At 57.3% G+C, this 20,908-nt stretch overlaps 1 protein-coding gene across 1 annotated transcript in view; it reads left to right on the forward strand.

Moving 5' to 3' along the window:
* The window catches only part of TRAPPC9 (trafficking protein particle complex subunit 9), a 167,114-nt gene that overhangs the window by 86,101 nt on the left and 60,105 nt on the right, over nt 1–20,908 (forward strand). The window lies entirely within an intron of this gene.

A 20,908-nucleotide genomic window follows, 5' to 3' on the forward strand; every position in this document is an offset into this window, starting at 1 on the left:
TCACGGTACGGTCTTCATCATGTTGTCTGTCTCCCTCACCCCTGCCCTCTTCCTCACTGCCCACCCCCCCAAGACAGTAATTTCTTCAAGGGCAGGAGCTGGTCTCAGATGTCAGTATAATTCCCGTTCCTACAATGGAGCTTGGCTTACAATACTACCTCTCAGTGTTGCACGAATGGACAAATGAAAGTAAAACTAAGAAACGATGAGTGACTTTTTGGTGGAGTGGGTTTTAAAAAATTTATTGGAAATTATTTGAGACATACCAAAAGGTGTGGAGAATAATATAGTGACCAATGGTGTGTCTAAGGGGGCTCCTTTGATACCCTTGCAGTTCCTGTGTACGAGGCCCCGTGGGAGCCTCCCCACCCCCGGGGGGAACCACAGCCCAGGGCAGGCTCCTTACCCCATGCATCTCTCTGGACTGGACTTGTCGTGAAGGCAGCCCTCACTCCACGCTGCCTAACACTGGTTTGCATATTTAACTTTTTCCCCGAGTTGAATGTGTGAATGGGGGTGGGACGCAGCGACGACCAGCTTCCACAGTGTGGCCGTGTCACACACATTGGAGAGGAGGGTGAGAGGCAGAGCTGAGCCGTGGAATGCAGGGTGCAGGGTACGGGGCGGGCCGGGGCAGGGACGGGGCGCCACCTGCGGCGGGACCCGGACAGCGAGGCTGCTCCCCTGGTGCGGGCGCTCTGGCGCACAGAGCACAGGCATTCGCTCTCTCTCCCTCTGTATCTGAGAAGTGACCGCGGCAGATGCTGTCCTGAGTCTGTGGACAAAGAAGCCGAAGCTTAGGCAGATAGTCGTGCAGGCATTTCAGCAGCCACACCCGAAAGCCTCCCGGAAAACCAGGAGTTCCCAAGAAACCGAGGGGATTCTGGGCTTTTCTTGGGCAGCAGCCGTCACACCTAGTGCTGTGCGCTCCACTTAGTCCCCTTGATCTGTGAGTAAGTCACCCAGGTCAGGCTTCGCGCTGTCACTTTTTTTTTAACCACAAGAAATGAGCCTGTCGTCCCCCAGTCTTCTCTCGTCATCGCGCAGGCCAGGGGACTGCCACGGGCGAGAAGCCAGCGATACATTACAAAGCTCTGGAGAAACTTCTAGAAAACAGCAGTTTGCTCCAAGGTGTTTTATTTTTAAAAATGTGACAGGAGATGGATTTCTGCCCCTGGAAAGGATTGCCTACATTGTTTGGTGTCAGTTGCTTGGGAAGAAAGTAACTGAATTGGCAAGCCAGTGACACCCGACGGGAATTTCAGGAACCATTGAGCATCTTCTGACAGGATATACATTAGAAGTGGATTTTTGAATAAAGATGCCAATTTTAAATGCCAGGTAGTTGGTAAAGAGGACACACTACCTACCCATAGTTGAAATGTTGGGCCTTTTCGTATCAGCTCGATAACCATTTCCAGGTGGATTTCCAAGAAGATGGGTATGCCTGCCCTGTCAGGTGGCTTGGGGGCTCCCTCGTCCTCGTGGTATTGACATGACGAGCCATCAGGAGTTAGCCGACGGCATGGAGAAACCTTTGTCGACAGTGAGTTCCCTCGTGGCTGGCAGCTTCGCAGAAGCGGGGAAGGTGGCCCGGCCCATGTGGCTCAGTGGTTGAGCATCAACCTATGAACCAGGTCACAGTTCGATTCCTGGTCAGGGAACATGCCCAGGTTGTGGGCTCGATCCCCAGTGTGGGGTGTGCAGGAGGCAGCTGATCAGTGTTTCCCTCTCATCATTGATGTTTCTTCTCTCTCTCCCTCTCCCTTCAGTGAACCTCTGAAATAAATAGAATACATTAAAAAGGCGGGGGGGGGGGGCGGTTGGAATCGACTTTTAAATTAGTCGCAGTGCTTCTCCCAGATGTGACCGAAGCTGCCTCCTCCGTGGAGGCCTCTCTGACATCCTCGGGAGCAGCAGATGCTCCCTGCTCCTCCGTGCAGTGACCGTAGGGACCCCCTCACAGCACCCCACATGCTGTCTGGTGACCTGATTTTGTTCCATGACATTTTAACAACACGTGCCTCTGGATTCCCCGCATCTGGCACCAGATGGGTGGGTGGCGTGAGCGGCATGCATTTTGAATGAATGAAAAGGGGTGAAGGAATGATTGAATAAAAGTATCGCACAGGAGCTGGGCGGAACCGAACATCTTTAAAGTGAGATCTATTTTAAACTCCTCTCTGGGAGAAGCGCACTCTGTGGTATTAATTAACCCAGAAGCTTGGAAATCAGGGAAACGCTAATGATCTTTCCAGCTGCTGCAGAGAGGAGCTGCGGAGGCCCCGCCCCAGTCTCCGCTTCCCCTGCCGCGCTACGCCGTGTTTTCCGGTAAAAAAGGAAAAGAAACCCCAAGCCATCTTGAGTTGAAGACAGTTTCTTCTGTAGCCCACCTCTGCCTTAATTTCTTCTTTTGCTCTTGTTTTTCCTTTCTTTAAAATTAAATTTATTGGGGTGACATGGGTCAACATGATCATATGGGGTTCAGGTGTGGGTTTCTACGTTCCGAGATGAGTATATTGCACTGTGTGCCCCCTCCCAAAGTTAAATCTTCTCCCGTCACAATATATCAGGACCCGCTCAGCCCACCCCCTTGTCTTCAGTTCTCTTCTGTGGCACCTGCAGATAGGATCCAGTTCAGGGCGGCGCCCCGTCGCCTCTCTTTTGGCTTCGGCCTCGGTCCTGGCCCAGGCAGGGCGCACACGCAAGAAACCCCTTCCTAAAGGACTCATGCCACCCTCACCCTCGCTCACTCTCTGGCTGGCTGCTGGGCCCGTGTCCGTTGAGACGAGGCCTCCAGAGTTGGAATAAGGCTCAGAGTTGAGGACTTGGTCTCCTGGGTGCAAAAATGATGTAGAAAGGTGCGCAGTGAGAGCCGGCTGAGGCAGACCCTGCATGGAGCCCCCACACAGTTCTGTGGGGCCCAGCTGAGCGGAAGGGGGTGTCCTTTCTGGCTGAGAGGAACCTGGGAGGGTTTCATAGAGGTGGTTACATGTGGAGACCTTATGCATGAGGTAGGAGCATTGGGAGTCAGAAGACCTGGTAAATTTCCTGCTTTATTTCTCAGCTGAGCTACCCTGGAGAAGTCACTGTCCTCTTCTGATCTCGGGCTTCTAACCTCTAAGATGGGAATATTAGCATCTCCTGAGCTGTGTGCGCATGACAGTCTGTCCAATGGCGCAGCCGTGCAGAGGTGCTTAGGGATCGAATGCCTCTGCGGTGTTTTGTTGGAGCGGAACCTTAGACGATGGGCAGGCGTTGGGCATGAAGAAGCAAGGGTGTTGCAGCCAGCAGGGCCAGCCGGGCAGGGGGCAGGGGGCCGGACGGGCAGGGGCAGGGTGGGGCGGCGCAGGGGTGGGGCAGGGACCAAGAAGGCCCAGCTGCGGCACTGTCTGTGAAGTGGGGACCCAGGATGAAGCTGGTTGAGAGGAGCCGTTCTAGGGGGGATCCTGAAAGGACCTGTTTTGCTTGATCATGTTCTGCATTTTTGTGCAGCCGATTCATCATCAGTTTTCTTCGGCTGTGGATAAAATTAGCCCGTTCCTGAACTCGTTCCAGAGACGATGCTCCTGCCGTGTGCTTGCAGCTGGCACGGCCGGGCATCGCCGCTGCCTCCTCCTGCCCTACCCCCCATCCCTGCTCCTCTCGTCTCCTTGCTCGGAAGTTACAACCAGCTGTGCCCCCTGGGCCTCCCGGAGACCCACATACGCAGGTGGCTTGGGTGTGACGTAGGGCCGCACCTGGAAGAGGCCTGGCTGAGTGAAGACTCTTGATTGTGCTCAGGGAAACTGCTTCCAGGCGGTCTCCAGCCCCAAGGGTGTGGGGAGACGCCTGGGACTGTGTGGGAGCCACAGCCACAGCCACAGCCACGTTGCAGAGGACCAGACCTAGGGAACCCAGTTGGAAAGCTCTCAGACCAGCCTGCAGGGCTTCGGTTCCAGCATGTCCCATCTCCATGGTTTCCTGTCCTCCCTCCCTCCCTGTCCTCTATTCATTGGCTCCAACAGTTACCTGAGCCCTGGTTCCTGCACCACAGGTGACACCAGCAGCCCCGCTCCATGCTGCCAGGAGGAGGCCCCTTCTTGGCCCCACCTCTGTTCTGTACCCTCTCCTGGTCCTGTCGCCAGGACCGGTGGGCCTGAACCTTAGTGAGAAGGGTGGCTGCTGGTGGCCGTACCAGTGCTCAGAAGGGCTGTGGTGGGCGGGCAGGGGTGTCGGACCGCGTCCCTGCAGGTACTCGAGGTGACTGAATCCTTTGCTGACGACCTGGAACCCGGGTTTCCTTGGAGGCCACAGCAGTTGTAATGAGGGACATTCATCCGGAATAGTCACCCTTGTTAGCCTCTGGGGCAGGCGCTGGCTGCACCCTGCGGTGGTGTGTGTGATTCCACAGCCACTCTCCTGCCCTCTCCTGCCCTGCCCTTTGCTGTGGCTGGAGTCTGTGAGCGAACTTTCCAGTGCCCGTGCCCGGCGCTCGCTGTTCTGTGGACACTGGCCGTTGGCGTCCTGCTCTTTGGGGAAGGGAGGCACCTAAGTACAGGCCTTCACCGAAGCAAATCTCGGTTCCTATTTTTTTTTTAAATAATTATTTTTAAAAAATCTATTTCAGAGAGAAGAAGGGAGAGGGAAAGAGAGAAACATCAATGATGAGAGAGAAATGAGCCCACAACCCGGGCATGTGCCCAGGCGGGGAATCAAACTGTGACCTCCTGGTTCATAGGTTGATGCTCAACTGTTGAGCCACACCAGGCAAGCTTGGTTCCTAATTTGTAAAGTGATATTAAGATTTTTTGTGAGAAATAGATGTTTATGGACTTCATAAGCTCTAAAATTAATATTCAGATGTGATTTCAGATGATGAGCAGTCGTACGTAAACACGTCGAGGTTCAGGAACTGGAATGAGTCACTTTGCCCGCTGGTCTTTGCCCGCCGCGAGCTCTGGAGGAATCTATTTTTTCCTCCCAGACAACGTGCGTTTGATGTTGCATCTCTTGCCATGAGCGTTGCGCTGAGTCAGAGTCTGATTTCCAAACTCCTTTGAGGAGGAGACGTACCCCTTACTGCTGCTGCTCACCTCGCTCCGTTAAGCAGTTTCACTTCCCGTAGGTTAACATTTTCCACCGCACGCACTGCACTGAACGAAAGCTGCCGTCGCCTGCCTGCCGTGTGCCGCGCACTCACCCTCTGGTCACCGCCTCCTCTGTCTCCGTATCCAGCCTACAACCCACACGTGGTCCACGCCGTCCTCCAGGCGCCCGGCGAGTCTTGGCAGGGGGAGGTGACTGCAAGCTGGTTGGGAAGACCTCAGGCTCCAGAGACCCCCCCTCCCTCCAGCAAACCCCGCCCTGGCCACCGGGACGGCCACTCCTGACTGTTTCTGTCTGTGGACGTGGCCACACTGGTGAAGGAGCAGGGCGGCCCAGTGTTCTCTTCTAGAGGAAGCTGCGGCCGTTGGAGGGAACAGCCCGTTGGCCACGCGCCTTGGCCTCCTGCTGGAGTCACCTCATTAAAATGTCCCGCTGATGGAGTGAGCTGGCGGGCGCAGGGAGCTCGCTTCCTTTCAAAACCACTTTAAGGTGCTAAATATTTTAAGGAGTTTTATCTGCTGCTGCATATGTGTTAATCTGCCCAACACCGTGGCTCTCAGGCCCCAGGCTGCCTTTGTTCCTTGCTCCAGGCTGACTCGCTCTGTCCCTTTCCTCCTTATCCCTGTTCTGCTTAGTTCTGAGGGGTGCACACTGTCCTCCACGCGCTGGGGACTCTGGGTTTGCTGTCTCCCTGGCAGGTGTGGACACATGCATCTGCTCTGCATCTCAGGGCTGATGGTGCTGTTTCGTCCTGATGTGTGTCAGACCAGCTGCTCCTGGGGGCCTGCCATGGCCCAGGCTCTGTGTCGGGGGCCTGCCATGGCCCAGGCTCTGTGTCGGGGGCCTGCCATGGCCCAGGCTCTGTGTCGGGGGCCTGCCATGGCCCAGGCTCTGTGTGTTGGGGGCCTGCCATGGCCCAGGCTCTGTGTCGGGGGCCTGCCATGGCCCAGGCTCTGTGTCGGGGGCCTGCCATGCCCCAGGCTCTGTGTCGGGGGCCTGCCATGCCCCAGGCTCTGTGTGTTGGGGGCCTGCCATGGCCCAGGCTCTGTGTCGGGGGCCTGCCATGGCCCAGGCTCTGTGTCGGGGGCCTGCCATGGCCCAGGCTCTGTGTGTTGGGGGCCTGCCATGGCCCAGGCTCTGTGTCGGGGGCCTGCCATGGCCCGGGCTCTGTGTCGGGGGCCTGCCATGGCCCGGGCTCTGTGTCGGGGGCCTGCCATGCCCCAGGCTCTGTGTGTTGGGGGCCTGCCATGGCCCGGGCTCTGTGTGTTGGGGGCCTGCCATGGCCCGGGCTCTGTGTCGGGGGCCTGCCATGGCCCGGGCTCTGTGTCGGGGGCCTGCCATGGCCCAGGCTCTGTGTCGGGGGCCTGCCATGGCCCGGGCTCTGTGTCGGGGGCCTGCCATGGCCCGGGCTCTGTGTCAGGGGCCTGCCATGGCCCGGGCTCTGTGTCGGGGGCCTGCCATGCCCCAGGCTCTGTGTGTTGGGGGCCTGCCATGCCCCAGGCTCTGTGTGTTGGGGGCCTGCCATGCCCCAGGCTCTGTGTGTTGGGGGCCTGCCATGGCCCGGGCTCTGTGTCGGGGGCCTGCCATGGCCCGGGCTCTGTGTGTTGGGGGCCTGCCATGGCCCGGGCTCTGTGTCGGGGGCCTGCCATGGCCCGGGCTCTGTGTCGGGGGCCTGCCATGGCCCAGGCTCTGTGTCGGGGGCCTGCCATGGCCCGGGCTCTGTGTCGGGGGCCTGCCATGGCCCAGGCTCTGTGTCAGGGGCCTGCCATGGCCCGGGCTCTGTGTCGGGGGCCTGCCATGCCCCAGGCTCTGTGTGTTGGGGGCCTGCCATGCCCCAGGCTCTGTGTGTTGGGGGCTTGCCATGGCCCGGGCTCTGTGTCGGGGGCCTGCCATGGCCCGGGCTCTGTGTCGGGGGCCTGCCATGGCCCAGGCTCTGTGTCAGGGGCCTGCCATGGCCCGGGCTCTGTGTCGGGGGCCTGCCATGCCCCAGGCTCTGTGTGTTGGGGGCCTGCCATGGCCCGGGCTCTGTGTCGGGGGCCTGCCATGGCCCGGGCTCTGTGTCGGGGGCCTGCCATGGCCCGGGCTCTGTGTCGGGGGCCTGCCATGGCCCGGGCTCTGTGTCGGGGGCCTGCCATGCCCCAGGCTCTGTGTCGGGGGCCTGCCATCGCCCAGGCTCTGTGTGTCGGGGGCCTGCCATGGCCCGGGCTCTGTGTCGGGGGCCTGCCATGGCCCGGGCTCTGTGTCGGGGGCCTGCCATGGCCCAGGCTCTGTGTGTTGGGGGCCTGCCATGGCCCGGGCTCTGTGTGTTGGGGGCCTGCCATGGCCCAGGCTCTGTGTGTTGGGGGCCTGCCATGGCCCAGGCTCTGTGTGTTGGGGGCCTGCCTCTGTCTTCACGAAGAAGGGAGGCCATCCCTTCCCTGGTGTTTTGACTTTCCCAGCCTGACTCCTGTGTGTGTGATGTGTGAGGTCACCTGCATCTCTGGGCAGAGCCTAACCATTTGGAGGGACGAATGCAGAACTTGGCTGAACGTCCAGCAAACATAAACCACCCAGATTAGCTCCAATGCCGGGCCCACCAAGTCACCTGCTGCCTGGTACTGGCCGGTAAAGATAAGGACACTGAGAATATTTTTTAAAGTGTCAGCTGGTTAGTGTCAGTGAAAGAGCAAACGCTGCCCTCAGACCCGGGTTCTAACCCGGGCACACTGGCTGCCGGTCTGCCTCTTGGTTCTAAGCAGTGCACCCAGCAGGCCTGGGGGACGAGGCTGTACCTGGAGCAGGTGACACTGTGTGTACAGAGGTGCACATGGTGTGACTGCCCATACCCAGGGTGGCACCTGCATTCGACAGAAGCAGTGCTGGGCAGCAGCGCCAGTCAGCCTATTATCACAGCTGCATAGACAGAGCAGCCGCCGAGGCTGGGATGGGCAGGATTGAGCACCTGCCCACTCGCGCACCGGGGCCTGCCCACCTGCTGGGCTCTGTGCTCCGCATGGCTCTGGGGAGGAGGCGGGACCCCTGCCTCTAGGGCAGCCGTGGGCAAACTACGGCCTGCGGGCCGGATCCGGCCCGTTCGGCTGTTCTATCCGGCCAGCGGAGCCGAAAGAGCGGAGGGTTCTCTTGCTCTCCCCTCCGCTCCTTCACCAGCAGCAGTGTTAACATGTATTAGTTCACACAAACACTCCATCCATGCTTTTGTTCCGGCCCTCCGGTCCAGTTTAAGAACCCATTGTGGCCCTCGAGTCAAAAAGTTTGCCCACCCCTGGTCTAGGGCCTCAGGAAGCGACAGGCGGGAAGGCAGCTCCTGAGACCCACTGCCTTTCCTGCCTGCCATTCCAGCATCTCCCCAGAGAAGGGCTTCTCTTTCTCTCTCTTTAAAAAAATGTTTTTATTGTTTTTTTAGAGAGAGAGGAAGGGAGAGGGGAGAGAGATAGAACATCGATGAGAGAGAAACATCATCAATTACCTGCCTCCTGCACGCCCCCTGCTGGGGATTGAGCTTGCAACCCAGGCTTGTGGGGAATCGAACCTGTGACCTCTTGGTTCCTAGGTCGATGCTCAATCGCTGAGCCCCGCCGGCGGGAGAAGGGCTTTCTCTGATGGAGTGTGCAGCCTGGTTGGAGGTGAAACCCGCCACCATGGGCGAGAGGCCACTAAACGTCCTCACGTCACTTACTGTTCAGTGTGTGTACGTGTCCCTGCAGACCTGAGCGTCAGCCGCAGGGGCTGCTAGCCTGGCGCCCGTGGCCCATCGCATTTCCGAGATCTGAAGACGCTGGGTTCTGGGAGACATCTGGCCTCAAGGGCTCTGAGCCGGCGTTTCTCAGCTCCTGGTGTGGAGAGGTCAGTGCAGAAGGAAGGGGTGGAGCCCACGGCTGGCGGTGTGTCAGGTTCACAGGGACTTGGGGTGGAGTTGTGAGGGGCACAAACAGAGCTCGTCTTCTGAGGGTCTGTGTCCTGCTGCGCAGAAGGTGCGGGATGGATGTGAGCGCCTGAGGAAGGCCAGTTCTGAGAGGGACAGTCCCAGGAAGGAGTGTCCACGCCTGTCTGGGGACCAACTCCCCAGAGGGTGGCCTTTATTCTGAGGTCTGGGTAATGGGAACGAGGCAGCCCGGTAAAGACCTAGTGGGTAAGTGGTAGTTTTCCAAGCAGAAATGATGCCAGAGTGACGGTGCAGGGTGGGCGGAGCCTGGCACCTTGAGGAGCTGTGTGGTCAAGTGCGCGGACACTGGGAGCCGAGCCCGCTCCTGAGCGTTTGTCTGCAGGCAGAGGGTTGGGGGGCAGGGGTGTGGTGGGACGTCCCAGGAGCGAGCCAGGGAATAGTATGGCCTGGCTGTGCTCTAGAAGGACCACTGGCTGCTGGCTGGGGGGTGGGGGGCTTTGGGAGGGCAGGGCTTGGGGGAGCGTATGCTTGTCATGTGGCTGTTCCCTGAGTCATAGGAAGTTTGGGAGGTCTGACCACCTGCTAGGCCTGGGTGTCAGCCTGACCACCTTCCCTCAGTATGTGTCCCAGCCGAGCCGCAGCCAGTCCAGGTGCCCATTGTGCCCGCCACGCAGCAGCCTGGGAGGCAGCCTGGCAGCGCTGGGAAGGAGGGGTGTTTATTTTTAACAACGTGTCAGGGGATGAAACACGGTTCATTGATGGAGAGGCTGCGGCTCCCACGTGGAGAGTGCAAGGCACGCATTATCACCGTTATCACCCAGCGCCGTCGCCCTCACCCACTCTCCAAGGTGGGGGCAGCGACCTCGGCAGGCGCCCCAGTCAGCAACTGGCCCCCGTCCTGTCCAGGTGGCCAGCAGAGCAGAGCAGGGCGTTTGCTGGGAGACAGCAGGTGGCCAGCTGACGACATCGGCAGCTGCACGCTCCCCGCCGGGAGCCGGGAGATGGGGCCCCGGGTGCTTGGCTGTGTGAGCCACAGAGCAGCTGGTGTGGCCATGCCAGGGTCGTCGGTGACCCTCATTTTACCAGACCTCCCTTCTGCATGGAGAAGAAGGCAGGGTTTATATTTGAAGAGATTTGATCAGGATGGTAAGGATAGAAAAAGTTGAAATTTATGATTTTTAGTAGAGTCTAGTGGGTTTCAAGTCTTAAAAAAAAGTATATATATATATATATATATATATATATATATATATATATAGGCATCCTTTCTGCCAAGCCATGCGGAGAGAACCTGAGGTGTGAAAGTCACAGCCGATGCGGCCCAACTTGGGGCGGGCGTGTGGGCCCAGCAACCCTGAGGCAGCCTGAGCAAGCGTGGAGTCGGGTTGGGGAGGGGGAGCGCCTTCTAGGAGTCCTGGGCCAGGAGGTTGGCAGAGGTGTCGGGAGGGAACACGGCTCACCGTGTGTGTGTGTGTGTGTGTGTGTGTGTGTGTGTGTGTGTGTGGCCCAGCGTCTCTGTGTCATAGGGACTGGCTGTGGGTCAGGCACACACACAGCTAGTGCAGTGGAGCGGCTGAGAGCACAGCCTTCAGGGACCAGCTGCCCGGCCCCAGCCCTGCCATCTCGGCCAAGGCTGAACCTCTCCAGGTGCTGGTTTCCTGCCTGTACGACAAGAATGGTGACAGCTCAGCCCCTGCTCGGCACCTCATCTCTCGGGGTCGGCGGGCCAGGGCAGGGCAGGCTGTTTCTGTGCTCTGAGGTGTCAGCCCAGCCCAGGCCCTCAGGGACACCGTCATCTGGTCCAGAACCAGGCACGGCTCCCGCACGCTGGTCACCACTGCGCCCTCCACTGTCCAGCCCTGCCTGCCCATCGGCCGTACCTGAGGCACGTTAGCCAGGCGCCCTCACTTCCTGGCTCTGCGCTGGCCTTCGGGATGGCAGGCGGGGCCAGGTGCGTAGGCCGCGCATCATGCAGCGCTGGACGCGGTCCCATGGGCCCACCGCAGGGTCTTAAACAGAAAAGAAATGCGCCCAGCACGCTCACCCCCGGAGTAGCCATTAGGCGGATTAAAAACTGCTGGGTTCCCATCCAAACGGGAGATGAATGGAAAGGAACGATACTAATAATATTTTTATTGCCTTATCCATTAGGATTTTGAGTGGACAATTTTACGATTATAGAGATTTACTCTCGTTATAATAGTGTAACATATTTACTATAGAAAATGTTGAAAATGAAAAAAATGTGGGAAGAAAGAACCCCATGGTTCCGTGCCCAGACTCATTAGCGTATTTATTCTTTCCTAAGCACGCTTCAGAGCAGCCCCATGATGGAGTGCCCGGCATGATAGATGTTGTCCTAGGTCAGTGATGGCGAACCTATGACGCGTGTCAGAGGTGACATGCGAACTCATTTTTTTGGTTGATTTTTCTTTGTTAAATGGCACTTAAATATATAAAATAAATATAAAAAATATAAATCTTTGTTTTACTACGGTTGCAAATATCAAAAAATTTATGTGACACGGCACCAGAGTTAAGTTAGGGTTTTTCAAAATGCTGACACGCCGAGCTCAAAAGGTTCGCCATCACTGTCCTAGGCTCTTGATTCGAACATCTCTCAGGGTGGTTCCCCTGGGTACGCCCGTGGGATCTGAGGCTCAGCTGGACAGGCTTGGCCAAGGCCGCATGGCTGGCCAGTGGGAGGCGGGACGCGAGCCCGTGTCCGGAGTGATTCCATTTCCCAGTCCCCACATGCCTGCACCCTGCCTCCTAACTCAGCGTTAGTCCAGAGGCACAGTCCCACTTCAGGTCACATTAGCGTCAACATAATTTAATGGTTAAATGACATTCCACTGTCCTATGTCACCAGACCATTCGAAATAGCTTCTCCACAGGTTGGATTCCAGGGTAGACTCTCAGCACATGGTCCCAGAGGTAGCATGGCTTCGTTTTTTAAGTCCCTTGTTAGGCCAGCTGTCAAATGGCGTTCCAGAGAGGCTGTGCCCGCCCTGCATCGCTGGCTGTGTGGGGGCGTCTGTCCCTCTGCGCCCTCCAGCAGCGGACATTTCCATCGTGATCCCCTCCAACCAGCGTGGACCCCGCCGAAACGTGTGACTGTGCCTGTAGTGTAGGCACACGCTCTCCCACCAAATCAAACCACTTCTCCTTCCGTTTAACCGAAGAAGAAAAGAGGGCATTCCTCAATCTTCTGCAGACACTTCATTTCTAGCAGAAAAATGAATTTGAAGGGCAGGCTGGAGAAACGGGAAGTGAATAACAGTGTCAAAGGCTGGGGAGCCAAACAGTATCTGCAAGTTTAGTAGTTTGTCACCCTTAACTCCTCCCCCCTTTCTTGTGTCTCTGTCAGCATCTTAATGTCAATTAGGTTGTTAAAATGCATTAGAATACGAAGAAGCGGTGACGCTTTCCTCTCTCTCCGTGTCTGCCTCAGAATGCTCCTCCGCCCTGCCCGCCAGGCCTTGTTCCGTGGGGAGCTGGGTGCCAGGGGCTCGCTCCGCCTGGAGGAACCCGCGCTCCCCGGAACACCTGCCAGCCCTGGAGACCCCGCTGCCAGCGTCCTGCTTCAGACGCTTCTTCCTTTAAATTCTTAGACGGCCGCTGGCCCAGTCACGAAGGCGTGGCTTCTGTGGGGCTGACCACAGGGACCTGTGGCTTTTGTGTGGGCTGGACAGCAACTCAGATTTCAGGGAAGGAAGAAGTGAGCCAGGAATGTTAAAGCCCGTGCTTGCCCTGGCTGACAACATCCCTCCCTTGTCACAAGTCTCTTCCGTCCCACCTGGCCCAGCTTGTTCTGAGGCCACCTCTGGGCTAGAGAAGGCTGGGCCTGTGGCCCCCGGGAGAGGCCGAGTTCTCGCCGGACACTTGCTAAATCCCCGGTGCCAGGTGTGGAATGCACGTCTCCTACCTCCTCTGGGCGGGTCCCGTGTTGAGGATGGAGGTGCAGATGGGTGAGGAGGAGCAGCCTCTGCTCCAGTCTCATCACGGGTTTGTTCCCCTCCCCGTTTAAGCTTTTTAGTGGCCATTTCACACTCACACAGAGACCTGCTTTCACTGCGATAGAGCAGCGAGCTGAACACCTGGGTGGCCACCTTTCAGGTGTGGGGGCTGCCCCTGCGATGGTCAGAGGCATTGCTGAGCGCCTGGATCCTGCCTCCACCGTGACTGGTGGAGTTAACACTGAGAATGGCGCAGGGGCTGGGGCTGGGGAAGTGAGTAGCTAGAGATGTAGAGGCGGGTGGTGAGGGTGAGGGGCAGGTAGAAGCAGCGACAGGTGGCCTGTGTGGGGAGGCCAGCACATCTGTCAGCCGCAGGGGCAACTGGGAACAGATGGTAGGGGCAGTTCATCTTGATGGTAACCTGGCGAGGGGATAGGGAGTTGCCTTCTCTGAGTAATTGCCAGTCATGTCTGCCGAGCCAGCAGGTGCCTTCCTGGAGGAGGTGGCTTTCCTGCTAGTGGCCAAGAAGTGTCTAGGATTCCTGACAGTGGGTGCATGGGTCTGTCCCAGCACCTTTCCCACGGCGCCGACGGGAGGACCTCGGGGGAGAAAGGTTGCGAGGCACCCTGAGCTCTTACACGCTGGACGGAAACGCTGTTGGGCGCTCGGGTTAATATACACACGGCACGTGGAGCTCTGGCTGTGGCGCTGGAGGCACCTGGCCCGGCTCTGTGGGCCTGTGAATCTTAGCAGCTCTGAGTCGGAGGGGGAGGAACGTGGCCTGGTGTGTTTAGGTCTCCGCAGTGCGGGCGCCCTTACCCGGAAGCGATTGAGGGCCTGTACTGGGCACCGCCAAATGTCATCGAGTGCCTTGTTTCTTTAAAAAATGTTTTTATTGATTTGAGAGAGGAAAGAAGAAAGAGAAATATCAAAGATGAGAGAGAATCATTGATCGACTGCCTCCTGCACACACCCCCACTGGGGATGGGGCCTGCAACCCAGGCATGTGACCTTGACTGGGAATCGAACCATGACCTCCTGGTTCATAGGTCAACACTCAATCACTGAGCCACGCCAGTTGGGCAGGACCTTGGTTTATTTTGATTTTATTTTCCTGATGGTACAAGGTAGGAGTTGAGGATTTATTTATTTTTGGTATTCAGGTCTCCAGTTGTTCCAGAAACATTGCTAAAGACTTTCCTTCCTCCATTGAATTGCATGTGCAGTTCTGTTGGAAAGCAGCCCGCCATGTGTGGGGTCTGGTTCTGTTGTATTGATTTCTGCGTCTCTTTCACCAGCACCCCGTCCTTGGAGCAGCCTTAGAGTAAGTCTGGGAGTCAGGGTGTGAGTCTTCCCACTTCTCCCTTCTCAGAAGTGTTTTGCTCTTCTGGTCCCTTTGCTGTCCACGTTAATTTCAGAATCAACCCCGATATCCTGCGGGAATTCTGACCGGACTCGCTACACATACATTTGGGGGAAACTGACATCTTTCCATAAACACGAAACACACCTTCCGTTTGTTTAGGCCTATGATCTGTCTCCTCAGGGCTTGGCAGTTTTCAGTGCACACACCTCGCTCTTAGGCTTTTTAGGTTTGTATCGACGTGTCATGCTTTGGGTGCTCGGGTCCTTTGTGAATGGAGACAATTTTCTTTCTTGCTAATAAGTGTTTTGTTTTGTTTCCTGGCCTCATTGCAGTCGCTGGGAGGTGAGTGCATGCAAGCTGCCTGGGTTCACTGAGGCTGCATCAGTGTGCGTGGGGGCCTGGCCCAGAGGAACCTCGTGGCCATGCCAGAGCCCTTTGCAGAGGCTGGCGCTCACCCAGGCCCACCACCCTGCCCACCCCTGCCATCTGGGGTCGCACTATCTTTCCCTCTTAGAGGAACTGCCTGAGGCTGTAAGTGGTTAACATGCAGGTTCTGTGGGCATTGAACCTGGGCCCCAAGGCCTGACCCTGCCTCCGGAGCTTTCTGCACCTACACGGCCCTGGGTGGTGGTAGAACTGCAGAATCAGTGGACTTCTGCTCTTCACATTTCACTAAATTGCTCTTATGCTGACGTTCTCTAGAAGTTCCGTGATGCCGTGGCTTCGGGTGTGTGTGTGTGGGCAGCGGCGTTGGGAGTGGGTGTGTGTGGGCAGCGGCGTTGGGGGTGGGGGGTGGGTGTGGAGGCAGCGGCAGGTGCCCTTCCTTTGCAGGTGGCGCTGTGCCCCAAGCGGGGCTGGAAGGCCTGCTCTGTTTGCACTGGGCCTGGACCCCATGTGGCCAGTCAGTGGTGCCTTTCAGAAAGTCATTTTTTCAACATTATTTTAAATCGTGTTCTCCTCCTTATGTTTTTTTTTACCCTCAGTGCATTGTGGATGCAAGGGAGAGTCAAGGTGCATTAGTTAATGGAGCGACACCGATTACATAGTGACACTGACATTGACGCCGAAAGGCTCCTGCTGATTCGGGTGGTTAGTCCTCGCCGACTTAGTCTGTTAGGCAGAGCTGTATTGCGGAGCCAAGCGAAGCGTCGTCACGAGTGAGGACTGAACAAGTATCCGAAGCAGCACTGTTAGCGGTAAGCGAATTAGGCCGCGCTTGCCGCCTGCAAATACAAATGGACGGTTTTGATTGAAGAATTTCATGACACAGGTGCTCACCCTTTCTTGTGTTACCCACCGGCCCCGTTCCATTCGGAGGCCGGCTGAGCTTGAATTGTTCTTTTGGGTGAGGACTGTTAATGATGGCAATTCTTTGACAGTGAAAATTTAGTTCATAGTGAGTGTCTCCTCTAAATATAAGTTTCCATCCCTTGGGCACTTGCTCCGGAGCCTCTGCCTGGACGTGCAGTGACCGCAGTGTCTGACAGGCCCATCATGGTTTGCATGGTTCCCTCCCCGTGGAACCTGTGACGTCAGGGGCCCCCAGCAGCAGGAAGGAAGCACAGGGCATGTGCCTTCACACACGTTGTTCCTCTTGCCTGCAAAGCCACCCCTCCTCGCTCATCCCTGTGAAGCCCGTTTCTTTCTCAAAGGCGCACTGTCACTTCTCCAGGGCGCCTTTCCTGTTTTCCCCGGTGGCTGCTCGAGCGCCGAGTGCTGAGCGCGGCCTGAGGATGTGGAGATGAAGCTGCCGCAACCCTGGTTCACAGGAACTCTGATAGGCTGACGGTCCCACATGTGTGTGCGCACGTGTTGTGTACACAGTGATGTGCAGATGTGTGTGCGCGCACACACAATAGGCAACTCCAGGGTAAATGTTTGCAAAACTCCAGGACAGGCCCAGGGATGGAGGTGTCTAGTGAGCCTGAGAGGTGGAGTGAGTGAATGAATGAGTGAATGGATGAATGAACACATGAGCAAATGAATGAATGAGTGAATGAGTGAGCAAGTGAATGAATGAGTGGAGAGTCCGGGAATGGCTTACAGAGGGGAGGCAGCTGCCACAGGAAGAGGAGAGAGGGAAGGAGATTCAAGGAGGCTCGTCCGTGGGTGTGGAGTCTCACAGGTACCGAGCTGACACCGAGCCCATGAATGTTTAGCGGGCGGGCCTATGGGAACTCGTTTCCAGTGACAGCCCAGTGCCATCCCCACCCCTGAACTTAGATATTAAAGACTCTGAGAGGTGACCAGGGAGAGGAAATGAATTTTCCCTCCTTGCCGATGATTTCAATCTCAGCTCATTAAGGGCTGACCCAGGAGTCTTCTAAAACCGAGGAGGGCAGCATGGCAGGAGTGGGACAGACGTGCCCTGTGTGCTGCCTCGTTGGCCACGAGCTTCCTGTGTGTGATGTGCTTAGAAAAGCAAAGGCTGACACCAATGCCACCCACAGCATCGTGGCCATGGCCACTCTGGGAGGTGGGCCAGGCGCTCCCTGTTCTCTGGTCTAGCTCCAGCCCCTTGTTTTATTTAAAAATAATCTCCTAATTTCTGTTCCTTCCTCTTAAAATGCTGTCATTCTTTCGAGGAGGGCAGCCCATCTGTGGAAAGTCAACACTACTAGCATATGAACCAAGTTCCAGTTGCAGTCTTGGCGGTCACCGCTTTCCATTTTTATTGGTTAAACAGAATAACCTGGCCCCGGAGCTAATGCCTGGTAAATGGAGTGAGTGGGGGCCCAGGCGACCTGGGGTTCAGCCGGGCGGCGGCCTTCCTCCCCGGCTCTGCTGCTTCCTTTCCCCTGGCCGAGTGCTGCCTCCGTCTTTGTTGGGAAGCCAAGGCTGCCACGTAGACACAGGGCACTGATGCTGGGTAAACCCAGGCCCTCGTCTCCTCCTTCCATGCTCACGGCCGCCCTACAGCAGGTAACCCTCCCTGTCTGCTCCCAGCGGAGCTGGGGGCAGGGCTGCTGTCGGATGGGGGGAGGGGGGGCAGTGGAGGGGGTGGACTCCTCCCCTCCTTTCTTTCCTGCCCACCTGTGCTGGTGACCAGAGGCCAGGAGTCAGGGCCTGGTGCCATGTGGGTGAAGTTCTGTGCCCTGGTGCTGCGTGTTCTTGTTTGCGATGCTGATGGTTGCTCTCCTTGACTTACTGTCTGCTCGCTAACCCTAGCTTACCTCTGCCGTAGAGTGCTGCTCTCTGTAATTATATTGTGTAGCTGTTCTCTGTCTTCAGGGGGAATGCTTCGTAGGTGAGCGTAATTAGAAATGCGTATTTAGCACACGAGGCGGAATGTTCTGTTACAGCTGCACGTGGAATAAAATCAGCGCGTCTGCGGGGCCGGGAGGCTCTGTTTATGATGGAGATTTATTCTCCCGGAGGCCTGGGAGCCGCATCCTCAGGAGCCTCCTGCCTGCGCTGGAGCTGTTTCTTCCTCTCGTTCATTGATTCGGGAGGCGAGTGCTGGGCTCCTCCACCGGGCAGTGCGCCAGGCTGTGAGCGAGCGCCCGGCGCGCCATGCCTGGAGGGACCGTCAGAGGGGGCCGGACACGCCCACGGTCACGCTGCCTGCTTGTGCGGGGCGGGGCGCCGTGGCATCCATCAGCAGGACTGCGGACTTGGGCAGATGTGGGATTGGATCTGTCACTGCCAGGCGTCGGGATTAGTTGGGCAAATTACAAATCCAGGCCACAGGGTGTTTTGTTTTTTAATCTCAACTGAGCCAGTGGCCAAGGTGACATCCTGGGAGTCGGTGCCTCCACAGAACGCCGTGCCCTAGTCCTTGTGCTCAGAGGGGTTCCTGGGGGATTCGTGTGGCCTCCTGCGGTGGCAGGGCCACGGCTTCTGTGGACACACGGGTGGCGAGGCTGCCTCTGGCCCACTGGCTGGAGCCCTGGCCACAGCCACTGCGGGCTCACTGGTGTGCCGGGCAGGCCTGCGCTGTGGCTCACTCGAGGCCCAGCCACGCTGAGGCCGCCCACTGGGTGTGGCAGGCAGGAGCCCCTCTGGGGGGTGCTAGCCTGGGCGGGTCCTCGGGGAAATGCCAGGGTGGGGTGAACAGTGTTAGCAAGGTTGTGGAGAGTGTCAGAGGGGCGTCCGCCAGCCTTAGACCAACCAGGTTCAAGAGGGGGGATGGCACCCGCCAACACCTCTGACTCAGGGGAAAGTCCCACAGACCCCTGTGCCTCCAGCGCACACCCTGAGAGAAGTCAGTGCGTCACCTTCACGTGGGACCCAGGTGCTTTGCAAACTGCTGCCTCCGTGCTGGGACCCAGCAAGAGTGCAGCCTGGGATCCCTCAGCCCTTGGCTCGCCCAGACGTGAGCCCCGCTCGCTTCCAAAGCCCGATGTTATGGGGGCTCCTCTTCCCAGTGCAGGTCCCCAGGCTGGGTGGGGCTCAGACCCCTCTCGCTTTGGGGCGACCCTACGGTTGTGAGATCCTCCCACTGTGGGTCCCACTGTGGGTCACCGCCCAGGGACTGGGGTGGGTGCGTCCCTCCTGCTCTTCTCACGGTGGCTTCTTTATTCCGTAGCTGTAGGAAGTCCGCTGGTCCTTGGGGCGTTCTCAGAGACAGCGGCTCTGTATATAGTTGTTGTTTTGGTGTCAGAGGGGAGGCGGTGCCACCTTGAACTTGAGGCCAGAGCCTGGCTCTTGGATGCCAATTCAGCTCGTCCGTGAGGTGTTCCTTGTGGAGGGTGACTGTTGCGCGGCGAACGTGTCTCCAATGGGATGGCCGCCTTTCTGGTTCTCATGTCTCTCGAGTAAAGCCGTGATCGCATCTCAATCCTTTGAGGCAATGAACTCCGTGTTTCCCGCCCCGAGTAACAGGCCACGTGGCCCACGCCTGTCAGGGCGGCGTGCAGTGTCAGTGGCTGTGATCAGACTCCGAGCTCTGTGGCCGGGACGCCTAGGGGACTGAATGAGGGTACAGCAGTGGGAGGGCGGGGGTCAGGGCTGATCAGAGGCAGACCCATTGTCACACACTTCACGTTGGACAGGGCCTTACAGCTCCCGGGTTCTACGACTGGATTCTCAACTGGATTTGGGCTTTTTTCTCTCCACACCTATGTGTGGGGCTCCCATGAGCACCGGCCCCAGGGTTAGCGGTGAGATGCGGGGTGGGACTTACCTGTCCTGCAGTATTGCCCATCGTTACATCACTGCGTCTGACTCAGTAGTATTTTGTTAGGATTTTTACTCTAAATTCACCAGGCACACAGGCCTGTGGTTTCCCCATGGACACTCTCCGTCTGACTGGCTACTTGGGCCACACTGGCCTCATCAAAGGGATGCGGACCTGCCCTCTCTCCCTCCCTCCATTTCTGAAGGTGTTGGCGTGAAGTTGGTGCTGTCGTCAGCAGGAAGGTTTGATGGAGTCAGCTGGAGGCGTTGGAGCTTTGAGGAGGCCGTTCTACGGTGCATCCGCGGTTCAGTCGCCGGGAGACTCCCCCGGGTCTGTCTCCTCGTGCCCCATTTGGTAGCGCGTCCACTTATCTAAGCAGGTGAATCTGTTGGCACTGAATCGTGTGCGCCATTCCTCTGTCATTCTGCTAACGTGGGCGGCATCTGCACCGCGAGGCGGTTCTCTTCCTCCGTGGTGATCTTGGTAGCCAGTCTCGCTTTGTGCCCCTGGATTCGCCCAGCTCACAGGATTGCCACTTCCATCAACGTCTTAAAAAATGAGGTTTCAGTGACCTGATGTTTCTCCATTATGTGTCCATTTTCAATCTGATCAGAGCCTGACCCCGCTTTCCTGAAAGGTGCTGTCCCTTCCTACCCAGGCCCTGCCCCTCAGGCACACGCCTTGCTGGCTGCTCTCTGTCCTCGTGTAGCCTGCCCTTCCCTGTCACGACCACCATTTATCTTTGCTGTCTCTGGGCCTGTGTCTTTGAGTAGACTCAGCCCCTCAGGGGTGGTACCGAGTCTTCTGCCGTCCTCTATCACAGGGCAGACACCCCTCTAGGGTTGGTGAGTGAATGATTGGATGGGTGAACGAATGCTATTCTGAGTAATTTGCATAAATGGCAAGAGCGCAGGCTGTATGGCCATATGGCTCCGTGTTCATGTCCTGGGTGTGCTGCTTCCGGGCCAGTCACCTGACTACTCTGAGCCTTGTTTGTGAAAACAGGACCTCCCTGCAGGGCTCTTAAGGAGTTAGAGTTGCCCGGCCAGCGTGGCTCAGCGGTGGAGCATTGACCCATGAACCAAAAGGTCACGGTTCGATTCCTGGCACATGCCTGGGTTGCAGGCTCGATCCCCTGGAGGGGGCGTACAGGAAGCAGCTGATCGATGATCTTTCTCTCTCATTGATGTTTCTCTTCCTCTCCCTCCCACTTTCTCTAAAAATCAATAAAAACGTATTTAAGAACAGTAGGGTTCATGTGCATAGGTCACTCGGCAGAGAATTTGGCACGTAGTAGGCACTCAGTGGAAGGCAGCTGCTGAAAAGGCCTCTCGTTTTAGTTCGCACCATCACTGAGTGCCTAGGAATGGGTAATACTGTCCTCTAGTGCCTTGCCCATGACTGCTGGCTGTGACAGTCCGTTCTCAAAGTCAGGGCTGCGCCATGCTCCGAGGGGCCGTGTCTTGGCAGAGGACGTGTTGCTTCCGTGACAT

This window comes from Myotis nattereri (genome assembly GCF_964212035.1).
Source record: "Myotis nattereri genome assembly, chromosome: 17".
NCBI classification, from domain to species: Eukaryota; Metazoa; Chordata; class Mammalia; order Chiroptera; family Vespertilionidae; genus Myotis; species Myotis nattereri.